Here is a 24,317-nt window from a genome sequence, read left to right on the forward strand (position 1 = left end):
TAAATTCCAGAGTGAATTAAATTTTTCAGTCCTTCTCATTTTTAATTCCAGTCTGAATTCTCTCTCCCTCTTAAACTTCATGCAAAATAACCTTCTTATTCTCTTTGATTAATCCCCTTTTTTCATCTTTTGTCTTTTCATGTGGATTACTTCTTGTATCAGTCAGGATTCTCCATAGAAAGAGATCAAATACAATTATGTGAGATAATATAATATAATTATAGGAAAGGATTTATTAGACTGACTCACCTAATCAGAGATTTACTAGTCCTACAATGACCACTACTGCCCGGAGCTGGGGTAACTGCTGGCTGCTCAGTCCAATAAGTCAGAACCACAGAACAAATGACAAGCCAATGATGCAGCCCCAGTTTGAGATTGAAGGTCTGTGATATCCCTGGAGATCCACTGGTACAAGTCTGCATTCAAAGGCTCAGGAGTGTGATATGCACAGTTGGAATAGCAGGAAAACACAACTGCCTCAGAATGTTGAGCCTAGAGGAGCATGAGCAGCTCCATTATCCTGCTTATTTGGTCCATTTGGATGTCATTCATGTTCCAGGAATGTCTTCTCCACATGCCAATCTTCTCTGGAAATACACTCAAAGAAACATCTAGAAATAAACTTTACCAGTTTTTAAGGCATGACTCAACTCAGTCAAGTGAAAACAAAATTAACCATCACAATTCTTGAAGTTATTTCCTTTATCCAATCTGTTCTTTACCAAGATTCTCCACTAAACATTTTACTTTTTTCCTTTTGGTGTGGTTCTAGGAATTGAACCCAGGGCTTTACACATGCTAGCAAGCATTCTACTGCTGAGCTACATCCCCAGCCCATCCATTAAACTACCTTGTTTTATGAATTCTTGCCAAATCAATATCTACAATCTCAATTTATCTCCCAGAGTCCCGATTTAGAGTCTCTAAACTTCTGGTTAAAATATTTTGTTCTACATCCTGTTTTAGCTGGCTTTTTCCCTGCTATGATCAAAGATCTGGTAAGAACAATTTTAAAGGAGGAAAAGTTTATTGGGTACTTATGGTTTCAGAGGTCTCAGTCCATAGACAGCTGGCTCCAGGTGAGACAGAACATCACGGTGGAAGAGTGTGGTGGAGGGAAGCAGCTCACATGGTGATCAGGGAGCAGAGAGAGACTCCTTCACTAGATACAAAATATATATACCAAAGGTATGCCCCCAATGCTCACTTCTTTCAGTCACACCCTCCATGCCTTCAGTTACTACTCAGTTAATCTCCCTCAGGGATTAATTCACTGATTGAGTTGAAACTCTCATGACCCAATAGTTTCACCTCTGAATGTTCTTGTATTGTCTCACACATGAGCTTTTGGGGGACATATTAGATCCAAACCACGACAATCCTGTTCTTCCAACTCCAGCAATGTTAAAGATTTAAGCCAGTAACTCTTCCTGCTTTTTAAAATTTTGTTAGACAACTACCAGATTCCCAGTTACCCATGAGATATCAAAGGAACTACTTTCTCTAACCTTCTGCATTTAATACTGACTAATGAATATTGATCCATTCTCTTCTATGTAACTTATTGTCATTTTCATTGCTATGTCTTAACTCAAACCCTCATTTTATCTTGTGTATAAGTATGATGCTACATTAACACAATTCTCATATTTATCCATTAAATATACTGATAGTAGACTGGTTATTTTAAACCAGTAGGTGGGATGATCCCACCATTCCTAGATGATAGTAATCTTCAACAGCTGAGAAAAACCTCTAGTCTGTCATTCAAAATCATATATAAATCACAACTTCTGCTTTCATTTATTTAAAAAACAACCCCTTTACTTAGTTCATGAATGTTATGTTATTAATTGATCATTGCATAACAAATTACCCAAATGTAGTAACTTAAAACAATATACATTTATGACCTCACAGTTTCTGTGGTTCAGGAATCTGGACCTGTCTTAGCATCTTCTCCCACTTAGTCTTTCATGATACTGCAAAATATTGCCCAGGGCTATGGTGTCATACAAAGGCTCAAGTGGGGAAAGATTGGTTAACAAGTTTACCTACGTGTTTTTCAGTAGGATTTAGTTCCTTGAAGATTGTTGGACAGATGGCCTCAGTTATTTGCTGGCTATTTGGCTGGAGGCTACCTCCAGCTTTTTGCCAAGTAGGCTCCAATGTATCAATGTCTTCAATAAAATCCAACCAAACAGAGAGTCTGCGAGAAAGATAGAATTTATTTTCTTATGTATTGTAAACATGGAAGCTTTATGTTAATCCATCACCTTTGCAATATTCTACTCATTAGAAGCAAATCACAAGTTATGTTCAGACCCCAGGGGAGGAAAACACAAAAGTAAGAGGTAGGCATCATTGGAGGCCATTTCAGAAGTCTCCTATCAAAGAGAGATTGGATTAGTAGATGACTGCAAGTAGCAAATGGGTATCAACTATACTTAGCAACAGTGAGTGGTGTTTTTGATAGACAATGGACAGGGAAAATTCTCTCATGGGGCAGATGTTTGGATGTCACATCTGCATTTCCTCTTTGTGTAGGAGGAGAGATGGCGCAAGGTTAGATGGATATAGACCTATAGACAGTGGAGAATGGCTTTACCAGCTGTTCAGGAGCCTTGAAGGAGACAGATTGGAACATTGAAGACAGTGGGGTCTGGGAGAGAAACATTTAATAGTATATGGTAGAGTAATTGTATAATTTGAACATCTTTATATCAGACATTAATGCTAGTCAGAAGAACTCTCTAAGTAAGAATGAAAAATAAGTAGATAAAAACATTTGGTTACCAGTCAGAATTTGTCATCAGCCATCTTGACAAGTGCATGGGTGAAGGGTTGTGATGGAAGATATAGAAACTTTACATTGATCCAACAGCATGGAATCTAACTTACTGTGAGTAGTCTGTCACAAAGTATGTGCTGACAGAGGCTAAGGCTAAGAATAAGCATAATGGGATATGGCTTTGTCCCACTTCAGGCTCCATGTCCCTTGATACCACTCAGTTGGTAACAGGTAGTAAAAGAGTGGACCCTTATCTCTATGGATAAGCCAGGAATTAGCCTGATAATAACAGATATATATTTCAGGGATGGGTTTGCCTTTTCTTCCTAAAGGGTCTCAGCCAACACATCTGAGATAGATTTTCAGAGTGTATGATTCACTTGGATGGATCCTGATAACTTATTAATATAGAAGATTTTTTTTTAACCAAAGAGGTCAAAGAATGGACCCATTACTGTTGTGGTCCATATCTAATGATAAATAGATACATGAATATAAAGATTTCTCATTTTGGCCTAATAGTAGACAATTTTGAAGGCTCTTTATAGTTTTATAACACCTGCTGGATCAGATAAGTCTTTTGTTTGACCTCTTTTCAGCTCTACTCCTTCCTTTACCCAATTCAGCCAAGTTTCTTTCAAATCTGTACAAGTATTAATTATAAAACCGCTTCTTAATTGTTATGGTTTGACTATCATTTTTCTCCTCCAAAAATCATGTTGAAGTTTGATTGCCATTATGGTACTGTTGAAAAATGGAATAATGGGGGCTTTAGGAGTGGATTAGGTTATTAAGGGGGATTAATGTCTTTCTTAGAAGTGGTATCATTCTTGCAAGTAAGAGTTATTATGAAGTTACTTGGCTCCTTGAGTTTTGTCTTTTTCACATGTGCCCACTTCTATATTTTTCTCTATATTTTGACAGCATGAAGCTCTCACAAGATGTGGCCACTTGATCTTTGATTTTTCAGTCACTAGGATCATGAGCTGAATAAAATTCTTTTCTTTGTAAATCACCTACTCTCAGGATTCTGTTATACCAACAGAAAATGGACTAACACACTAATAAGCATTCTGCATGCTAAATTTTGTCTCAGAGTCTGTTTCCGGGGAAATCTAACCTGACCCATCAGTATGCTACCAAAGATCTCATGTTAAAAAAACATAAGGCAGAACAAAGTCTCATCCTAAAAGTATGATAATTTTTAAAAGTTCAAGTAAATATTTTAGACATAAAATGTCTTATGAAGACATTCATAAAATGAATGGATTTTTGAAATTATACTGCTAACATATAATTATAGAACTAAAATAGGTTGAATAGTTGCAGTGAGACGTTATGAAATAAATAGACCAACTCACTAATTTTCAGATCAGTTTTTTTAGTAAAAAATGCCAGTAATAGTGATTTTTTTCAATTCTAGGATTTACAATAATTGGTTATCACTGAATTCATATTTGAAGAGAAATTTTAAAAACCTGACAAATGTACAATGTTGTTAACATATAGGCAGTTTGATTTTTAAAAAATATAATTATTTTTAAAGATTTTTATGAAAAAATGTAAATCTCATTCCAAATGATACCAAATGATTTTTCTTTCTTTTTTTTATTGTTGGTCGTTCAAAACATTACATAGTTCTTAATATATCATATTTCACAGTTTGATTCAAGTGGGTTATGAACTCCCAATTTTACCCCGTATACAGATTGCTGTATCACATCAGTTACCCTTCCATTGATTTACATATTGCTGTTCTAGTGACTGATGTATTCTGCTGTCTATCCTATTCTCTACTATCCCCCCTCCCCTCCTCTCCCCTCCCCTCCCCTTTTCTCTCTCTACCCCCTCTACTGTAAATCATTTCTTCCACTTGTATTTAAAAATCTGTTAGCTATATCTTTTCTTGTTCATTTGACCTATCATCATTATATTTTGAATGCTTACTTTTCTGTTAGTTGTAAGTCTCTCTTTTATCTATCCAATGCTAAGATAATGACATGATTGACAGTTTTGATTATATTGTATTTTTTCAGCTAAAAGAAGTATTTCTTATCACTCCTATCCCACGGCACACTGTGTTACAATCCTTTAAGTAAAAAGGACCTAACCTCCTTAATAAAAGCTCTTTTAAAGTTATTTAAGTTTGTGAATAGTGGCAAAGTGTTTAGAGTCTAAGTGTGATCTGGAGTCAGGAAGAAACCTGCAAGAAGTCAAGTGATGTTGTGTATGTGACTCTACACTCACATACAAGGGAGCTCCGTTAGGACTCAAGTGTCCAAGATGGCTTCACACATGTCTAGGGGCTTAGTGCTGACTGTTGACCAGGGTGCTGCGGTTCTCTTCCCTGTGGCTTTCACTCCATGTGTTTTTCATCACTTCATATTTTAGACAGAGCTTCTTTACAGGGCAACTTACTTCTAAAGTCAAAAGAGAAGCTCCTGAGACCCAGGTCTGGAAATCATATAGCAGAACTTCCATTGCACCATTGGCCCAAGGGTATCATAAAACCAAAGCAGATTTAAAGGGAGAGGATATAGCTTTTGTCCCTTGGTAAGGGTGGCACACTTATGACACTGACAGGCGTATTCCACATGAAGAAGAATTACTTCATACATCTTTGAAAACAATCTATCATATTAAGGTTATAAAGAGTGAGTGGCAGGACTTGGTATTTTGGTTATGGTTGTCAGGGGAGATCTGAGGAGGTGATATTATATTAGGAGGTCAAGTGAAATGAAGGGTTGAGCTATGCCAATATAAGAAAGAAAGAACATTCTCACCAAGGGAATATCAATAACAGAAGGCTTTAAAGTACAATCAATTTTGGTGTACTAGAGAAAATCCTAGAGTTTCTTGTGGTGATTCAGGCAAGAAATAATTGTTTCTTGACCTAAGGAGGTATTTTTGAGGGTGATGAGTTCTTTAATCTGTTATATTATTTGAAATAAAATCGATAGCATTTGCTTTTGGATTATATTTTGTGTGTGAAAAAAAGAGAATCTTTTCTTATAAGGCTCAGGGCCTAAATCTGGGTAAATGGAGTTGCCATTTAATGAGATGACATGGAGTTCCTTGGGGATGGAGCTGATGTGTGTGAAAAATAAAATTCAGTGTGGAGATCCAAGTGGAGAAGCTGAGTAGGAAATGAAAGAAATGAGCCTAGAATTAAGTAGAAATGAAAAGAGTAGATATGATAATTTAGAAGTCATATTTGTTGGATTTTGTTAAAAAAAAAACCCTGGGATGGTCACCCAGACAATAACTGTAAAAGGAGAAAAGATGAGACTTGTGGATTAAATCTGGAGTATCCCAACATGTAGGCTGTAGGAGGAGCAGAAGGATCTAGCAGAAAGCCTGACATGGGGAGCAATTGGTGCTGACTCTGGCTAGGGTAAGTATGTCATGAAAGTAAGTGTTGAAAGTTTTTCAAAAAAGAATAGAATTATCTCTAGTGACAATGATACAGTGAAATCAAGCAAGATGAGGACGGAGATCTGGCTGTACAGAACTTTGGTGAATAGAGTTGTTTCAGTGGATGGGTATAGTGGGGAAGGAAGTGAAATGAATATTTAAATATATATAAATGCATGGGGCATTTTTTTTTCTGGAAATGATCCACAGAGACAGGAAAAAGGATGATTCAAGAGAGGGGAAGCATGGTATTTGAGATTATAAGAAAAATGAGAAAAATTAACTGGATGGACCACTGGAACTCTGGTAGGAAAAAGTGCTTTTTGTCCACTTCAGCGAGTAGACAAAAATATAAAATACAGAGTTTGAGGTTACAATTATATACCTGGGTAGATTTAATGGTAGGAAACATGAGATTTCTCTTTGAAAATTTTACATGACATTAGAAGCAAAGTGATTTAGGGTGTGTTGATTTTGAAACAGTGAAATATAAATTGACTAAAAACATGTAGTATAATCACCAGGCAGCATGAACAGACCATTTGAGGATTTTGGTAATAAATTTAAGTGGGCCAGTATAATTTTCTGTGTGTGTGTGTGTGTGTGTGTGTGTGTGTGTGCGTGCGCGCACGCGCATTTGTGTTTCAGTTACGCATAGTTACTAGGTACAGGGGTAGATTAACTGGCTATTCGTGACTGGAGTTTTTCCAGGTGAGATGAAGGCATTAATTGGAGTTGAAAACCACAAGTTTTTAACCACAGAGAAAGGTTGAATTATGTAACCATGGAGTCTAAGTTAGGCAAGGAGGAACTTGGGAGAAATAAGAGGATATGGAAATGAAAAGAGGCTGACTTAGTGGGCTGAAAATTATAGTAATATAAAACTTGTAAGGTTGTGAGAAAGTACGATGTATTTCCTTTCAGATCCTCAAAGATGAGGGACTCCTTGGAAGGGAACTAGGATGAACGAGGACTATGGCATCAGAGGTCGAATTTGCTAAGAGTCCTGGGGATAGTCCCTGTGAACATGGGCAAGAGCCTTGATGATTAGGATTCACCATCCTGCCAACCTAGATGGAGGAGAATTGGAGGTAGGATTTTCTTCTAAATCATGGAAGATTTAGAAAAACTTTCATATTATATCTTAACATGTATGTATATGCCCATGTGTGCCTTTCTTAGAAGGGCAGTGGAGTTTTGAGTGTTGGAAGAAATGTTGTATTTTATAAATTATAACATGTATGAATGATTTAAAATTTTAAACATTTAAAAATCAGGAAAAAAAACCAAGATTTTACTCGCTCTATAACTTGAGTGCAATTTGACATAAAATATTAAGATATCTAAATAAAAAAAGTCTCAATTTGATGTAAGCTGGTGAGTCATGGGAAGGGAACCTTTAAAAACGAAGTCATGAGGGCAAATCTGGCAGTCTTCATCCAGGCATTGCCCAGGAGAGAGGGACATGTAGCCAACAGACTTTGAGTATACTGACTTTGTTGGCAAACCTACTCCTATTTTAAGATGAATTCATCAGCTTTCTGAGCCTAATGCCATTAAACATTGGATTCATCTAACTTATTAATTTTGGTTCAATATTTATTAAACAATCTTTTGATTATAATTTCTTTCCATGTGTGTGCCTACAAAGAAAAAATACATTGCTCATATGGTCTTCAAGTGTTTTCATTCCTGTTACGATAATTTCACATTGCAAATAAAGTTATATTATGAGGTTTTTTTTTAAACCCATCTCAGGAACTTGGATAATGTAAACTTGTTCTTGAAAAGTGGATTTGTTTTTGGAATGCTGACAAAATCAGGTTATTAAGCATGTCCAATTCATGGGCCATAGTAAACCTACCAAGGTAAAGAGTACTACCCTGTGAGGCCTCTTGAGAGGCAGCCAGCTTTTCCTCTGGCAAACACCCCTGCAGTTACTGTGTACCTTGTCTACACTTGGAACTTAGCTCAAATTTTGCCTTCGCTTTGATGCCTTTTTTGGACCCTCCATCAACTTCCAGCAGGGGTGCATTTTATGGATCATGCAATCTGGGCTCACACAGAGGCTGGCCCATTCAAAAATAAAAAGTTTCCCAGGAGTCATTTTAGATTTCTCCTTATAGGAAAAATATAAGACTGACTGATGTCTCTCTTCATGTTCTTCCAAGAAAAAGTTTTATCTTCAAGTTTTTATTCCAGAAAAGATTTTTTTTAAAAAACTATATCTTTATTTAACCTACAGTAGTCTAAGGCTTTCTGTGAGAGGGGGCAAGGTCCCATATGCAAGTTATCCTAATAGTTTACTTTTGTGCAGAAGGAAAGATCTTCAGTAAAGACAAGAATACCTATCAGAATTTAAAAAAAAAGAATTTTGTAGTTGTATATGGAAAGAATGCTTTTATTTTATTCATTTATTTTTATGCGGTACTAAGGATTGAACCTAGTGCCTCACATGTGCTGGCCAAATGCTCTGCCACTGAGCTATGGCCCCAGCCCTCAGAATTTTTTGATGTTAATGAAAATACAAATTATGTTCACTATGACCAGGAGGCCATTCTTTTATCAATGGATGTGGTAGCTGATGTTCCAAAGGAATAATTTGTCACTGCACATATAATATAAACCAGGGTAGTAATATAATTTTCATTTAAATTAGGATGCTTTTGATAATGAAAGTGTATAATATTAGCTATGTCAGGACCACAGGAACAAGCTAGAGCTATCCTGAGTAAAGACAAGTATGGTCACCTTACCTACAGGTCAGACTAATAAGGAGGTGTTAAGGTCTATATAGCCATACTGTTTAATAGCCATCACCTGCTACTACATCAGTGAATGTAGTGTCGTATTTAAAAAAAAAATTAAAAATACCATCCTGGCATATAAGGATAAAAGTAGTTTATAATCTGAAAAATTCATACCTGAAAACTTGCTTTCATAGTGAAAGACTACATGTTGAGATTATTCTAAGCAATAAAGTACAGGGGAAATGAAGTTTACTCATAATTATGAATAATATATATTTTATATTTTTTAATGTAGAGAGATAAAATAAGTTACATTGGAAATATGGGGCTTTGGAGCAGGGGCTATACTTTCAATTACTATATAGAGTTTTATATTCTGAAGGTAAATAGAGTAAATTTCTAAAATAATATTATATTCACAAGCATATTCTGTGTAATTTCTCATCATTTCAGTGATATCTTCAGTGATTCCATAGGATTTCATTAGAAGAGACATAATTAAATTAGCTGTTCCCTCCTTGCCTTATCTTGAGGCTACTTTCCTGATTTTTTTTCTGTCATCAATAATAAAGCAGTCCTTGCTGAGATAAAATCCTCATTATCAATTTATAACAATAGAATAAATGGGAAAAGTAAAATAACACACTTTAGAATCAATAAATACTCTAAAAATAATTGGAAGAGATTATACTAACATACTATTAGTAGTTGTGTGTGAAAATGAAGGCCACTTTAAAAATCTGCAGATCCCATTGTCAATACTGATCTCTTCCCTTGGGGTCAACTCAGATTTCTTATAAAAGGAGATGATTGTTTACTTTTTTGAGCAATGATACTCATGGACTAGATTCTTCAGAGGTAAACTGTTCAAATTTTTTAAATTAATGACACCAAAATAAATATATGTGTATTGTTTAAATTAAACAATAGCATGTTTTGTTTAACTAAATACGTATTGATATATTATGCTTTTGTAAATATTGTTTAAGGATAAACTAGCTATTGAATGATATTTCCTTTATTATACAACTTATTGTTTTCTTTGAAAAAACATCATCAAATTTTGTTTAAATTTTCTACGTATCTTTAACTAACTCATCCGTAAACACTGACAAAAATATAAATTCCTATCATTATAGTCAAATAAATTTATTAATCTGTTAGACATTATATTTTGTCATCTGGAAACAAATCTGCTCTCTGTTGGGAGGGAGACACTATCTCTGTTCTCCAATGCTATTTGCTTTATAAACATCCTTGAAAGATAGTCTGAAACAGTAGCTGGCATGAACCATGAAGAAATGGGAGACCCATGTAGAAATGTCTGTCAATACTACATATACCTGAGCATGGACACACACCTAAAATCCCAGTGGGTCCAGAGGCTGAGGCAGGAGGATCCTTAGTTCAAAGCCAGCATTAGCAAAAGTTAAGCTCTAAGCAACTCAGTGAAACTCTGTCTCTAAATAAAATACAAAATAGGGCTGGGGATGGGACTCAGTGATTGAGTGTCTCTGAGTTCAATCCCTGGTACTCCCCACCAAAAAAACCAAAATTCTGTTTCTGGGTTCTTTATTCTATTGCACTGGTCTGTCTATTAATTATACTTTCTAGTATACTCTAATAACTTAAAGGAACAAACACCCTTTTAGATTTTCCTTTATAGTGTTTTCCTAATATCTTAAACTTATTAACTTAGGGATAAGAAAAATCTTAATGTTGGTGAGTCATTCTACCCCAGATCAATGTATATTTTTCTGTTCATTCAAATTTACATTTTGTCTTTCAGAAATTACATATAATTCCTCACTTAGTCTCATATTTTATGTGTTTATTTCTACTGAATCTTATTGCCATTCTAATTTTCTACTTTTATGTAATTTATCTAATTTTTATTTGCATTTATGAACACAATTGATTTCCATATATTTTTTCCTACTTTCTTATTAAACCTTTTTTGGTTAAGCTAGTTTAATTATTAATTCTGTAGGTTTTGCAGGTATGTTATAATACCTTCTTTACCATTTTTCCTTTGCAGTACTGGGGATTGAACATTGTGAGAGAATCTTTGCCTTGTTAGAAATCTTTAGTGTGCCTTAAGTCAGATGTTGGCTTTAGGATTAAGTTATGGTAATCTATATTTTGTCCTGTTAAAAAACAGCTATCAATTCCTGGGGTTTTTGAGTATTTTTTAAAACTAAGGAATGGATTAAGAAATATTTCAAAGGTTTCTTCAGCATTTATGCAAAAATCATACAGTGTTTTTTTCTCCTTTGAGAATATACCTGGTATATTATATTAGGTGGATTTTCCAGTACTGGACCAACCCACATTTCTTCAGAATATCCCACCTGGTCATGTGGCATTGTTGTTTTAATGTAGTATTAAATTCTATTTGTTAGTATTTTATTTAATATTTTTGTACTGATATTCATAAATGATATTGACTATTTTTATACTGTTAAGTTTGCATATCAATGTTATACTTGCTTGGTTAAAAATATTTGAGGGCTTTTGGGTGCAACTCAGAGACAGAGCAGTTGCCTAGCATTCATGAAACCTTGAATTTAGTCCTCACCACTGCCAAAAACCAAAACAAAACAAACAAACAAAAAAAAAAAAGAAAAGAAAGAAAGAAAAACAAAAGAGAGAAAGAAAGAAAAGCAAAGGAAGAAAAAAAGAAAATTGGGAAGTTTTCTTTCATTTTCAAAACTCTGAATCATTTGAAAAAATTATTGACCAATTGGCTATTTGTTCTTTAAAAATTTAAAAGAATTCCCCAAATAATATATTCAAATGCATTGGTGTGCTCGGGTTGAACATGTGTGGGCTAATCCTGCTTTTCTACTTACTTTTTTTGTTTGTTTAATCTTTCTATCTCTAATGGAGTCCTTTGGTCAATCTATATTTCCATGAAAATTCAGGATCTAATGTAGGTTTTCAAAGAGTTCTGAAAATCTGCCTCATGATTTATTTAAACATTTTTCTGTTGCAGTTCTCTTTAATTCTGCATTTTGTATATTTGTATCTCCTGGATTTTTTTTTTTTGATCGTATTAGTTAATTTTTTTAAAAACAGGATTTTGGTTAATTAGTCAAGTCTTCTACTTTCCAGTTTTTTAGCTCATTAATTTCTATGCTCATGATTTCTCATGTTTTAGTTTATTTTGTTCTTTCTAGAATTTTTGACATTTGTTTAAATTCTTTTACTTTTTAAAAATATGTATTTAGTTTTATAATGTATTTTGACGGCTGCTTAATTGTATTTTTGTGTAAGTAGTGTTTTCATTATTACTTTTTAGAAATTTCTTAAATTTAATTTTCCTCTTTCATAGGAGTCATTTGATTCTTAATTCTTTGGGTGCTCTTTTCTCAGCTCATCAATATCAAGTTTCTTTAGTTGATTTTTAGTTAATATGTTCTGTTTCTGTTAGTACTTTCACATCTCAGAATACCTTTCATTTTTTATGATTTTGATTAATGCATTATAGCTATATATAAAAGTGGGGTTCATTTTGACCTAACAACATATGTTATAATTTGCTACATTTCAATCCCCAGTATCTCCTTCCTCCTTCTGCCTTTTCCCTCAACCTATTCTCTCTCCTCTACCAGCTTCTCTCCATCTATTTATTGTTTTTACAAATTGGTATTTTATATGTATATTTAAAGGTAGAATTCACCTTGGTACATCCACCTAGGCACAGAGCATAATATGGTGAACCTTACTGTGCTGCTCCTCCCTTTTCCTTCCCCCCAACCCTCCTCCACTCCTCAAATCATGGTGTCTCTCTTTTCCCCCTTATTTTTCTCTGACTTCCACATATGAAAGAAAACATTTGACCCTTGACTCTCTGGCTAATTTTGGTGACTTAGCAAAATGTTCTCCAGTTCCATTCATTTATTGGCAAGTGACATAATTTTATTCTTCTTTATAGCTGAGTAAAATTTAATGTATGTGTACCACATTTTCTTAATCTGTTCATCCATTGACCCAGGCTGGTTCCATAGTTTGGCTATTGTGAATTGTGCTGCTATAAACATTGATGTACCTGCATCACTATAGTATGCTGCTTTTAGTTCTTTTAGGTAAATGGAGTAGGATAGCTAAGTCATATGGGTGATTCCATTCCTAGTCTTTGGAAGAATCTTCAAACTACTTTTCAAAGGGGTTGTACTAAATGCAGTCCTATAAGAATATCTTTCTGGCAGTTTCAATCTAGGCATAAATTTCCCCTTTATAACCATGGTTTTGTTTTTGTTTTGCTGCACTGGGGATTAAATCCAGGGTCTTGTGCAAGCTATGTACATTCTCAACCACTGAGCTACATCCCCAGGCTCCTGATCATAGTACTGGATCAATCTTAGACCTTGGATTAACCTTGAAAATTTTATGCATCTTTATGTCCTTACAAATTTTCCCCAAAGTGTCCTTGCTCATCACAGAGGCTTGTGACAGAAACATTACTAGAATTTGGTGCATGTTTACTTTTCAGATAATTTTTAATAATTATTTTGAAGCTTGTATATTTTATGTCTTTTAGTTATGTGAAGGGCATGTTTTCTTGTAGTTTTTTCTGATATTATTTTAGAAGAACATAGCCGGGGGTGGGGGGGGGAGGACAAAAGTGTAGGCAGCAAACACTGTTGTAGGCTACTCAAATATTTTTTTTAAATAGATTTTTTTTTTTTTAAAAAAAATCTATGAATTCCTCCATTTTCTCTTTGCTTCAAGAGACATCTATTGCTATGAGTCCTGGACATCTGGGCCTTCTACAGCACATGTGAACTCAGTCTTGCCATTCCTCCTTGCCAAATTTGCATTCAGAATTTTTGGCTCTGCTGAGTCATTCTGATGAGTGGCTGGATAGTATTCACTTACTGACCTGCTTTCTAGGTACCAGAATTTTATTTTTAACTCATCTCCCTTTTTTTCTCTGTCTTTGGATTTTTATGCCTTTAAACAATACATACTTCTCCACCTGTCAGTTTTACAACCTGTGAGGATGTGAATCTTGATGCATGCTTTTAATACATGTTCTTTATCTGAAGGTTGAAATGTTTTCATATGAAACATAGCTAAGGCTCTTTAAAAAAAGAATCTTTTTTTTTTTTTTGTTCTGAGAATGTGATACTATACTGTCCTTGTGTGTTTCCGGAACAATGAAGATCCAGAGTAATGATTTTCCATGTACATGGTATACAAAAATTCTTTAGTGTGATTTTTCTTTAAAAAAAGAATATGCAGAGTCATATGCCCACTCCTATAATTTTTTTATTGTGTGACTCTGAGATAGGACCTTGAGAGAGAAAGAGAGAGAGAGAGGTATATTAAACAATCATACCAAGTAAATGCTAATGTTATCACTTTAGAAACTCTACTTTGAGGCATAATAAACTATGGATAGGCTTCTTAACAAAAATAAGTGAGAGTCATTTACATGTTAATAAATTGTTAGTTTAGATAGATATTGGTGGCATGTATCTGTGGTAGTTATTACTATTCAACAATATTAAGTTCTCTGTCCAAGAAGAACAGAAAAGGATTATATTTTTACATACTCTCTTAAGTTAATTGTATTCTGTAGCAAAATAATAGTAAAGTTAAATAAGTTAAAGTAAGGCAGCGATGTCTATTTTATTTGTTAGTTGATTTTTATAGCACATTAGCCTCTCTGGAGTTGCTTAGAAAGGTAAATAAGTCTTCTTTAGTACTTACCCTTGCAGATATCACACAAGGTAGGTCTATTGAAAAATCAGCACTTTTAAGATTTTTTGAATATTCTTTCAATTTTTGGTTTGCAGTTTATACTTGAAATCATTCATTGTTTTTCATGTTTGCACTGTTAGACTCTGCAACATATTTCCTGTCCTAACAGTGCTTGTGAGATCCCTTTATTAACCTCTGTTTTGGCTGCTTGGATGACGAGTGACAATTTCTTTGAGGTAACCTCTGGTCTCTCTCTATCAGTGAAAGTGAGTTAATGCTCTATAGTGTATATTCTATGTCTGTCAATTATAATTTTCTTCAAAACTTAGATCCATTCAGACAATTTTGGATGATGAAATAACAAACATTTCCCTAGGAACAAGTTTATAAGATGCTTTTTCATAATATAAAAGTAATTTCTTCAGTAATTCCAAAAAGAATGTAGGAGAGATCAGGTGTGAGTTCCAAAGATGAAAGACAATATATATATAATTTTTAATAGAGTAACTTAAGTAGAAAAATGTTGTTTTGTCACTGTTAGCAGGAAGTAAGTTTTAATTTTTATTCTAATGGTTTGTGAAGGAGCTGCAGTCTTGTACTCAATTAACTTTCTTTATTTGGTAACTTTTATTGAGAACCTATTATTTGCCAGATATTGTTCTGATGTTCTATATGTAACATGTCAGTTAATCCTCCTTATAATGCTGTAGTGGATAAATTATATTTTGTGCATAAATAAATATGTAGCAATGTATCCCATCATTGTGTATAATTATAATGCAACAGTGAAAATATGGAAAATGCTTTATTGATTTCTTGAAACTTGCTAAGAAAGAAAATGTTACCTGTCTTTACCCCTTTCCTACACACATATAGTAGAACACATGTCGATTAATTAATTTGTTCATGGCACATGATCATGGTACAATGTATATGCATGTCAAATTTTTACATTGTTTACCTTGAATATATACAATGTTTGTCTGTTAATTTTACCTCTGTAAAACTGGGAAGAAAAAGCCAAACAGCTGGAAGAATAGAAGTTTAAGTAATTTGACTCTGATTACTTGGCTAAAAATTGAAAGTACTGAGATTTGTGTCTTCAGAGATTTTGATATTAACCATTACACTATAGTTATTTCTTGTGGCAAGTGGTAGCATCAACCCACATATCTGAGATGATTTGAAGTTCATAGCCTGAGATATTCCATACAAAGTCTTTCTAATATTGCTGTTTCCCTCTATTTAATCAGTTTAAGGCATGTTCATACTCTTTGATGAGCTTTCACAACCAAGTCACAAAACAAGAAGAAAAATGTTTTACATAAAGTCTTTATTTGGATGAACTCAAAACTAGTAGAAACTTGCTTACACATAAACACAAAAATTGAAAATTTTGTAAAATTAGGGAGCAATAGTTATGTACATGTGTAGCCCCTCTTAATCATTTTAAGGTTATATCAGTTTTACCTAGAATGTAAAATAGTATTCACCCAAATACTGTGCTCTATCTTTTCTTTGTGCTGTTACATACATTTTTTTTCCTATTCCTAGTGTTTCTCAAGAGGTATGTTTCAATAAACTGAATCAGACAGTACTCTGAGTGAAATATAGAGATGGACAGCAGTCATGCCTTCATTGTGTTTCACAGTGTATTACTTGGGGATTAAAGTGGAGAAAATCCAGATGGCTGAAATAATTTGTCTTGGGTGATTTTTTTTACTTGTAGAATAGATGTTACTGATATATAAGACTGAAAGCCAAATTTTTAAGGAGGTTGGAACAGTCTCTACCAAAGGGAACTCTGCCACAGCTAGTTCACTATCCCAGACAAAAAAACAAATGTGATCAGGACATGTTCTGTCTTGCTTACTGACTCTTTCATCTGTGTGGATGCACATAGTTTTTAGGATCAGGTATTTCTAATTCAACCCATGAAGCAAATATACTAAAAACAGGCATGAACATGAATAATTTTCAGGAAGAAATTTTTAGATGGATTTTTTAAAAAAATACTTATTTTTTGGTTGGACACAATATTTTTACTTATTTATTTATTTTTATGTGGTGCTAAGGATCGAACCCAAGGCCTTGCATATGTTAGGTGAGCACTCTATGGTTGAGCCACAACCCCAGGTCTTTGGATGAATTTTTAAAAAATATTTTATTTAACCAATGGCTTAAATAGAAACTGAATCCCATATTAAAACTTTTTTTCAGGACAGCAACTTGCAAAATTGTAATCAACATCAGATGGTAGTCAACATCTTCTTTGAGTTTCATATTTTTTTTGTGAGACATCTAAAACTCTAGCTTCAACAGAGATGTGTAAACACTACCGACCGTATGTGACCAAAACTCTTTCTAATATAGAGTGCCTCTGGTTCTTTGTATCTCCAGCATCTAGATCAGTTCATGTCACAGAGAAGGAAAATGATGGACATTTTTATAGAATGAATGAAATAAATGGTAATATTTGTATCTTTTGGATAATTTTAAATATTTTCACCTAGGGACCAATTTTGTTTTTATATGTGTTACAGTTTATATTTCTTTTGTTCTGGGTTCTCTAGTCTTGTTTTAATCTTCATTTCTGATTTTTTGAAATATCATGTTATTTTCTTTCAGTGAATCAATTTACTTTAATTGACAAATAATTATTTATATTTGTGTTATATAATACATCTTGAAATACACACACACAGACACACACACACACTGTGAAATTGCTAAATCAAGCTAATTTTAACTTTTATTACCTGATATAGTGTATACTCAATATATACATAGTATTTTCCATTGGTCATCAATGTAAAAACATGAGTTTAAAATTATCTAAATTTGACATTTTGAGGCAGAGAATATGAACTAGACTTACAATAGTATGTAAGTTGATGGGTTTTGTCTTGTCACTTTGCAGAAGTCCTGAAGTCCCATAAGAGTATTTGGATTTGACCTAATGAGTTATTATCAGCACTGAAGATAGTCAAATATGAATGTAGTCTTGGGGAGAGGATTTGCATGCAGAAGCAGAAAATTATCCAGAGATGACCGAAGCAGAAAGCAGAAAGGTGAACACCAATGCCCTGCCAGTAGATACCTGCTAATCCCTGACAATGTGAAAAGGGAACATACTTTAAAAGTGTACAATTTCCTTGTGGTTTCCTTAAACAATGTCCTTCTCTGCCTAGTCTTAGGTTTCTGGGTGTAATAGTTTACCACCCTTTTCGCTGATCCCAGGACAAAACAAAGTAGAAAGGACAAATCATTGGAGAGTAGCCCAACATAAGTGAGAACAAAACTTCACTGCTGTTGTGAAATATAGCAAACTGAGCTGAGGACAGCCATGGGGGAGCAAGCATTTATTAAGGGGGGGCAAGAGGCCAACAGAAATAGCAGCCCTCAGATTTTTGTTCTATCTTTATAATTCCATAAATTCCTATCCATATTGGATTAGAATGTGAATAGTATTAAAGAACACCAGAAAGTTCATGCTCCCTGCAGGTGACCTTAGAAAGTCTGAAGGCAATGGGGACATAGCAATGTAGTGCTGTTTCAGGCTGCATAGGTCTTTTCTGTGTTGCAGTCCTTCAGGGTGAAGACTGAGCATCTGTCTTGACGTGGTAAAGTGTTTAGAATAAAAGCACACCAATGTCAATCTTGAAATACTGATTAATTGGCTGATTATTGGGCACTAATTTTCCATTTATAATTGATCCTCACAACTATTGGCTTCATTACCAAAAAAGCCTCTTATTATTTTGTGTGTTGATGTGTTGACTTTTTTAGTGTATGAACAGAGGAAAAAATAAGACTTCTTGTTAAATATGCTCCCTGAAGACCAATTTTGAAGGCAATTATGCTTTTTTAAAATGTTTTTTTAAATGTTTTTATGTTGAAGAATTTTCATGGACTGCCAGACATGGTGGTGCATGCCTGTAATCCCAGTGGCTCTAGAGGCTGAGGCAGGAGGAACACAAGCTCAAAGCCAGCCTCAGAAAATTTGTGAGGCCCTAAGCATTTTAGCAAGACCTTGTCTCAAAATAAAGAATAAAAAGGGCTGGGGATGTAGCTCAGTAGTTGAGGCTACTACATTTTTAAAATTTTAACCAGGGTTTAATCCCTGGTTAAAATAAAAAAAATTTAAAAAAGAAACTCAATGTCTTGGATAATTAAATTCTTATATACGTGTGCCTGTTTGATACATATTTCTCCTTTAGTTTTAAAATACTGAAAAATTTTCAGCATATGTCATTTTGTACTCTCACTGAAAAACCACCCTCTTTTTGAGCAGTTAGCAAAATCTACTCTTCTGCCATCAGCCAAATTGGCATTGGCCTTTATTTCTGTCTCTTAACTCTTTTAAAGAATGCCAAGACACTTTGGGGGAAAATTGTAAATGGGAGAAATACTAGCATTGGTTGAGAATCTCTCTACTATCCCATCAGAAGATTATGTTACTTGTCCCTTGTGGAGTGAAATTCTCACTTATGAAAAATTTCCTCATCCAGTAATTTTTCAAGGTCCCCAGGAGAATCATTGGTCAATTAAAGCTAAGAACACTGTTGCAGAGTTTTCCTGAAGTCCAGAACCTTCCAGAGAGTTTGCATAAAGAATAACATGCCAAAACACATATTTTTTTTTGTTATTCAGATCAATAAAACCCATGAAAATTGAACAAAATCATGGTCAAATATTTCTTTTTATACCTATTCAATTTTAATATGCAAAGATTTATTTACTTTAGCAAACTCATCTGACAAGAGTAATTGGCCTTCATTCTAACCTCTCAACAGGCACTCTTTTGAGAGACTAAAACATTGTTGTGGCTCATTTGTCACCCATGTGCAAAGTATTTTTCCACTGGTGTCTGTAGTCATGGTCATTTAGGTAAATTCTAGTCCAAACCTTATTTAAAAACTTATCATGGGATGTAGTAATAATATCCATTGCTTTATACTCACATATTGCTTTTAACCTTTAAAACATTTCCATCTCACATTTCTTTTAATATTAGAATAATGTCATATGATCTGCAATCATATTAGTTTGCTATCCTAGTACCAGAATGCATTCAGAGGAACTCTAACCAAATTCTGTAACTATTGAAAGGAAGGTCTATTAGAAAGTATCATACTACTCAGGAGGAAAGTATTGATTCTACCTCATTCTAAGTTGCTTGTACAATATCTGGAATACAAATTTTAGGATATTACATTGCAAGTGGACATGAAGACATGAGGGAGGCCCTCCAGATTAAGAACATTCTCTAAAGCAGTCATATGAACCATAACTGAAATAGCTGGGAATGGTTAACAGGATAAAGTGAATTTAGGGCTTCTGTTTAGTCCTATGAGGATGAATTAGAATCAGCAAATGGAAGTTAAAGGAAGATGGAATTGAGTCCAATTTAAGGAATAAATTTATTATAATGCGTGTATCCTTGGTACCTAGAGTTGTATCTGGGAAATGTCAAAGTCAAAGGAGAAGTTTGTTGTGGTACATGTGCACAGTTGAATATATTATGCTTTCTAAATGAATGAGCTCATTGTCACTGCATACATCAGGCACAGTGTGCATAAACTGTGGTTTAAAGCATTGGAGAAAGAATTCCTGCTTTGGGGTGAGGTTGAACTGCTTGCTTCATTTTTAGTCTCTTTCTGTATTTGCCTGTCTATTATTCTAAGAATTCTTATACATATTGAGCAGCGTTATAGTGGTGTCTTTATGCTAGACAGAGCACTTAAAAGGTAACAGTTTTCTTTTTAATGTACAGGGGTTTCTCCCTTGCTTTGCAGATTTGAAAGCTTTATCTAGACTTCTTAGGGACTATCTCAGCATTTCACAGCCTGGCTTCCCGAAGATGATGATCACATCAAAGTTTCCAGTTACAGGCCATAGAATTCTAGTCAGTTGTTTCCCCTCTGGCCATAATTTTTCACTGCACACAGGCACTCAATGAATGCACGACTTTGGTCTTTGCAAGACAGGAGTGAGTGATTATGGAAGAGACAAAGGAGGAACATGTGGAAGAGTGTGGAGTTAGGCAGAGCTTGCTAGCACTGCTGCTTCTCCTTGCTGTATTCTTGGCTTTGTGCCCTCATCATTCTGGTTGCCTTCAGAAAATCTTTTATAAGACCACTGAGACCACACACTCCTGGGCATATAAACATCATATAAACATAATGTTTCTGTAATATGTTCTCCAGGACGACGTTGGATGTTTCCAAGTAATCTGACTTGCAAAATGCTAGCTTTTGTTCCATTTCTGTTTGCAAGTGTGGGAAACTCAGTTTCTCCATGCAAGATGCTTGTGTTTTTTTTTTTTCTTCTTCTTCTTTTTCATTTTATTTTAAAAATAGGCTTTATTATTTGTTTTAGAGAAGTTTTAGGTTCATAGCAAAAACGAGCAGAAGGTTCAGAAATTTCCCAAATACTCCCCATCCCCATACATGCACAGTCTTCTCAATTATCAACAGCCTTCACCAGAGTGGTACATTGGTTATGGTTCATGAACCTACATTGACACTTCATTGTCACTCAGAATTAACCACTTAATTTAGTATTCACTCTTGGAATTATGCATTAAATGTATTTGGACAAAGGTATCCACTGTTATAGTATCATACATGATAGCTTCAGTTTCACTGAAAATTTCTCTATATTTCACTTATTCATCCCTCTCTCCCTACTCACCATGGGCAATCAGTAATTTTTTTTTTACTGCCTCCATAGTTTTCCCTTTTCTAGAATAGCATATAATTGGACTCATACAGTATGTAGCCTTTTCAGATTGTCTTCTTTCACTTAGTAAAATTCATTGAAGTTTCCACCATGTATTTTCATGGCTTCAGAGCTCATTTCATTTTAATGCTGAATAACATCCCTTTATCTGGATCTGTGACAGTTTATTTATCTCTTCACCCACAGAGGGTGTCTTGGTTGCTTCCAAATTTTGGTAGTTATGAATAAAGCTGCTTATAAACATCTGTGCATAGAGTTTTGGATAGCTATGTTTTCAACTACTTTGGAAAAATACCAAGGAAGGAGATTGTTGGAGTGTGTGTTAAGAGTATGTTTAGTTCTATAAGAAATCACAACTGTCTTCCAAGTTGTACCCTTATTGTACCTTACCAGCAATAAATGAGAGTTCCTCTTGTTTCATTTACTTGCCAGGATTTAGTATCCTTGATGTTCTGGTGTGTAATAGAAGTTTTAATTTGTTTTTCCCTCATGACATACGATGTGGAACACCATTTTATATGGTCATTGTATCTTCATATTTTCTTTGGGGATCTGACTATTAATGCATATGGCCCATTTTAAAATCAAGTATTTCATTTTCTTATGATTGACTTTTATGAGTTCTCTGTATATTTTGGATAACAGTCCTTTATCAGATATATCTTTTACAAATATCATCTCCCTGTTGTGGCTTGTCATTTTATTCTCCTGATAGTGTGTTTCATGGGGAAGAGTTTTTAATTTTAATGGGCTCTACCTCATCAACTCCTCCTTATGTGGGTTGTATCTTTGGTGCTGCATTTAAAATTTCATTGTTGATTTTAATCATCTACAAAATCATCTTATGTTATCTTCTAGGAATTTTATGCTTTGCATTTTATATCTAGAACTGTGATCCAGGGGCAAGGTCTGGGTCTAGATTTTCTTTCTTTTTTTCTTTTTGTATTTGGATATGCAGTTGTTCTTTGAGCACTATTTGCTGAAAAGTATGTCTTTGTTCTGTTGTATTGCCTTTGCTCCTTTGCCAAAGATCAACTGACTATATTTATATGGCTTTATTTCTGGGCCTATTTATTAAAACTATCATGATTTTTCTTCTCAGTTTACTGACATTGTGGATTATATAATTAGTTTCTGAATATTGAATTCTATTGATCAATTCATTTATTTTTTTTCTCTTTTAATGTTATGTTGGATAATCAGGGCCATTTACTTTTCCATACAAACTTTAGAATCAGCCTGTCAATCTGTAAAAAAAATTATGGTATATTAATTTGGGATTTCATTGAATCTTTAGATCAAGTTAGGAAGAAATGATATCTTGATGATATTTGAGTCTTAGCATTCATGAAAATGGAATGTTTCTTTTCTTATTTAGTTCTTCTTTCATTTATTTCATCTGAGTTTTATAGTTTTCCTCACATGATCTTGTGCATATGTTGTTAGATTTTTAGCAAAGTATTTAATTTTAGAAGTCTAGCAATGAAATAGAATGCTGGTGTGTTTTAATATAAAATTCCACTTGTTTATTGCTATTATATAGAAAAGTGAATGACTTTTCTTTATTAACCTATATACTTCAACATTGTTACAACTGTTTATTAGTTCCAGAAGTTTTTTGCTTTGTTTTGTTCTAGTGACGCTTTGGATTTTCTCTGTAGATAATCACGTCATCTGCTGACAAAGATAGTTTTATTTCTTCCTTCCCAGTCAGCATACTTTTATTTCCTTATATTGTCTTACTGCATTAGCTAAGACTCTCCATGCAGAGTTGACAAAGAGTGGTGAGGGGGAACATTCTTGACTTGTTTCTGACCTCAGCAGCAGAATTTAAACTTTCTAACCATTAAAAGTGTGATCTTTGCTATAGGTTTCTGGCAGACAGTCTTTGGAAAGTTGAAGAAATTTTCCCTGTGTTCCTAGTTTGCTGATTTTTTTCTCACAATCATGAGGGATGTTGCATTTTATGAAATGATTCTTCTACATTTATTAATACTATCATGATTTTTCTTCTCTAGTTTACTGACATTGTGGATTACATTAGTTAGTTTCTGAATATTGAATCATCCTTGTATACTTGGGATAAATTCTAACTGGTTGTGGTATATAAGGCCTTTTATAAAATGGTGGATTCAATTTCTTTTCTTCAGTTTACTGGTATTTATTTGCTCTTCATTTTCTTGTTTCCCAAGGTACCAGCTTAGATTATTTATTTTAGACCTTCTTTTTGAATAGGTACATTCAATGTTATAAATTTCCCTTTAAGCACTTTTCTGCTACATTCCACAAATTTTGATAAGTCGTGCTTTCATTTCTATTTAGTTCAAAATATTTAAAAATTTCTCTTGATTTCTTCTTTGACCTATGCATTATTTAGATATGGTTTGTTCAAACTCCTAGGATTGAGGATTTTCTAGGTTTATTTTATTATTGATCTCCAGCTAATTCCACTGTGGTCTGACAGAAGACATGGTATGATTATTTATTCTTTTGATGGTGCATGTTTTATGGCCTAGAATATGGTCTATCTTGGAGAATGTTCCTTGTGAACTTGAGGAGAATGTGTATTTTGCAGTTATTGGAAGAACTAGTCTATTGATGTCCATTACATACTGCTGATTGATAGTGTTGCTGAACTTAGTATATCCTTCCTTATTTTGTAAAGGTAAGTAGAAGAAAAAAGATCATTTAGGCCATAGTTTGCCTTTGGAGTTTGAGAATCATTGAGGAATAGCCAATGAAAGACTTTAAGTCAAGAAGGAATACGATCAGATTTTCTGTTTTAGAAAGATTGCATTGGTTTTAATATGCCTAAATTGAAACTATGTGGTATTAAGGTTGCAAGACAAATTAACAACCACTGTACAAGTTGATGAAAATATATACTATATTGCTGCACCAGACTT

General features: G+C 34.1%; 1 long non-coding RNA gene across 1 annotated transcript in view; it reads left to right on the top strand.

Annotated features, from left to right (window-relative positions):
• Positions 1-24,317, top strand: part of LOC144365583 (uncharacterized) — a 411,011-nt gene that overhangs the window by 111,218 nt on the left and 275,476 nt on the right. Inside the window, exon 2 of the long non-coding RNA XR_013424198.1 lies at positions 7,133-7,299. This is a non-coding gene — a long non-coding RNA (uncharacterized LOC144365583). The remainder of the gene's footprint in view (positions 1-7,132; positions 7,300-24,317) is intronic.

This window comes from Ictidomys tridecemlineatus, chromosome 7, assembly GCF_052094955.1.
Source record: "Ictidomys tridecemlineatus isolate mIctTri1 chromosome 7, mIctTri1.hap1, whole genome shotgun sequence".
NCBI lineage: Eukaryota > Metazoa > Chordata > Mammalia > Rodentia > Sciuridae > Ictidomys > Ictidomys tridecemlineatus.